Raw genomic sequence first — 3000 nt, 5'->3', positions numbered from 1 at the left:
TTCTATAAAGTTACGTCAGTTATAGCTAAATTTCTAGTTAGACCAGTATTATGCTAGGCCTATACCTTAACAAATATTCCATTTCGTAACGGCCAGTTTCTTTTAGATGGCGCCAGGTGTTCCGTGCGGGACTAAGAATTAAACTTTTAACACGTGGTTATTGTTTTTCCAGCAACGGACAAAAAGATCATCTATAATAATTAAAATTATAATCTAATAATTGAAATAAAGTAAAAAGAAGGTAAAGGCTTCCCAGAAAATTTAGTACTGAAGCTCAGTTTAATGTAAAAACGGTGGAGGATTCCTTTTTCGAATTTCTTACAAACGTCACGTATCTCGTTTTGCTGGACTTTGGCTTTCAGTTAGCGTTCTATAAAATCGGCCCAAGACCGGCCAAACTTTTCATACAGACTATAGAGCTAGTGCAGCAGGACTAACAACTTTTGTTATTCTTTGGTTTATGAGAATTCGGCTTTATCCTGCCTTAACAAAAGTGACATAATTACTAAAATATTCATATTATTATGTCACTTTTGGTCTTTATATGAATATTTTAGAGACGTACCTTTTAGGAGTTGTAGGAGGGACCCTAGGTGTTGAAGTATGTTTGGGGTTAAGAATATTTTCTTGATCTAAGTTTCTTTTTAAACCCGTGGATTTGGGACTAGCATTTTGCTTATTTGCCATCAAACATTTATTACAAAAATCATTTAAAATAAGAAAAACGGCGCGGAAAGCCGGAAGTTAGTGAAGCCTAGGCTAGCAACTACGCTACTCCTAAAAATCGACTGTTCTCAATTTCTTACGGGTTTGCCAGATAAATATTTTTCTCTCACACGAAAAACCCGCCAAACCTTCACCTCCTCCGAACTCAAAAGGGGGAAAGCACACCACACCGTTTTTAGTAGAACGCTGTATTTATTTTACCGTCACATAAAAAAAAGTTGAGCAGGCGTAGCCACTTCGTAATATTCATTAGCGGTAAACAAAATAGCATTGTATGTAATATTATTTGAACACAATCTTGAGAATAGTTTAAGTAGTACAAATCGGCCTTTTTGCCCTCTGGTAGTTGAAAGTATTTTATCATTTAAAATATTTAAAAATTCGCATACGAAACTAGAGTTAAGTGTTGGTCAGCTATAAATCGTGCAACTTCCTAACATAAATTACTTACTTGGCGCAACTACAGTCTCGATCTAATAGGAGACGGGTTGGGAGAAGGTCTTACCATTGCAGTTGGGTTGGATTGACTCTTACCACTAATTGCAAATAGCAACATGTGGGGCGCGAAATTTTTGGTAGCGGGGTCTTGCGTACGCGCTCGACCCTTTAATAACGATTAACCAAAATTCATATTTTACAAATCGTCAAATAACACTCTAGTACGGGTGAAAGAGGCCCAAAAAGAGCCCTCCAGTTGCAAAATTATAATGAGAAAATTAAACTCGGATGCCCTACGCGACCTTTGTTTTTCCCGATATTTTAGGTATTAAAGTGTTATTTCGAAATATCAGATGACTTAACTCTACAGTGTAGTACATATTAAAGGACCCCTTGATAAAATATACAATAACGTTTTTACTCCGCTTTGGCTTAGTCGAATTTTGACAATTTTTAAATCAACGTTTTAAGATAAATACTTGAAATAAATGGTATATTTCATTATATAGGTCGTAACGTAAAATCTGTTCACAGCACATTTCCAATTTAATTATTTCATAAAAAACTATAAAAAAAGTATTTTAAGTCAACTTTGGCCTTTGCACTTGATACTTACGGCGCCGAATGTATGATATTTTTAGATTATTTATTACATTATAATATGATGTTTCAAAGCTTGCAGGTTTACTCATTTAATACCGCGCAATGCTGAGAGAGTCCTTACCCCATCTGGTGGCAGAAAAAGTTAGACATTGAAATAGTTCCGAAGGATTCTTATAGTTCTGAAATAGTAGCGAAGGAATCTACTAGTTCTGAAATGGTTCTGAAGGAATCTTCTAGTTCTGAAATGGTTCTGAAGGAATCTTCTAGTTCTGAAATAGTACCAAAGGATTCTTCTAGTCCTGAAACGGTTCTGAAGGATTCTTCCAGTTCTGAAAACTACGCAACTTGAAAACAAATTATCAAGTGCCTTTAAAGGGGTGTCGCAAAGGTCTTCCGCTTTCACACGATATCAATTAATTATAATAAATTAGTGTGCTACATTTATTGACTTAAGTGATAACTTTTCAAAACCTAAATTATTCGAAATTTAGTCTTTGCTGAATTGGGCAAAATTTCCATAATTTCATTTCATAAACAACCTTTTTTCTAACTGGTAAATTCGAATTTACATCCTAATCTAACTATACCACGAATACAACTATTCATTGCAGTTATTGTGGTATTCCAGATCAGAGCGCACTGCCCTCGGTAATACCCGCTTTTACTTCTACTTAAGCCGATTAGGCTAGTAGGATGCGCCATCTATGGCCAGTCCGTCTAAATACATTATTATCCGCCTTATCTCGCGATTCTCAATGGCACGCTTCGGTACATCACAGAGCGCTGACCTGCGTAGAGGTATACGCCCCTTTTTCTCGGACTTCGCTAATGGACGCCGCCATTAGGAATTACGTCTACTTTGCCAGCGCATTTTCACCCGGAATGGCTGCCCCCATTGACACCCAAAATGATGGCTATGAAAATAGTGTTCTATCCGAAAGGAAGAATACTTCGGATCAAAGTCACCCGCTCGCTTTTCCACGAGATAGGTGCAGCCTCAGCGGGATATGATGGTCAATTCCATTTTTTCGGGCGGCAACGCTGGGGCTAAATCCCCTCGAAAGCCAAGGTCGCCCAGAAAGATAAAAGAACTTTTCGCTATCGCTTGCTAAAATATCGTATCTCAAAGATTTCGGAAAATTCTACTTATATTTTGCATATAATATGTTTAAAATACTCCCGCGTTTGAAAGGGTTGTGTTGTTTCTCAAGAGGGTCGGAAATTTCTGTATTT

The 3000-nt window shown here is 37.0% G+C and overlaps 1 non-coding gene across 1 annotated transcript; it reads left to right on the top strand.

Annotated features, from left to right (window-relative positions):
• Positions 1 to 1169: 1169 nt before the first annotated feature.
• LOC149957763 (U1 spliceosomal RNA) lies at positions 1170 to 1333 on the top strand. The gene has a single exon (XR_016479549.1). It is a non-coding gene; the product is annotated as a U1 spliceosomal RNA (small nuclear RNA).
• Positions 1334 to 3000: the final 1667 nt, after the last annotated feature.

Source organism: Leiobunum rupestre, chromosome 2 (assembly GCF_980474605.1).
Source record: "Leiobunum rupestre chromosome 2, qqLeiRupe1.1.hap1, whole genome shotgun sequence".
Classification (NCBI taxonomy): domain Eukaryota; kingdom Metazoa; phylum Arthropoda; class Arachnida; order Opiliones; family Sclerosomatidae; genus Leiobunum; species Leiobunum rupestre.
Note: the sequence above shows the minus strand (reverse complement) of the source record. Positions and strands in the feature narration are given on the sequence as shown.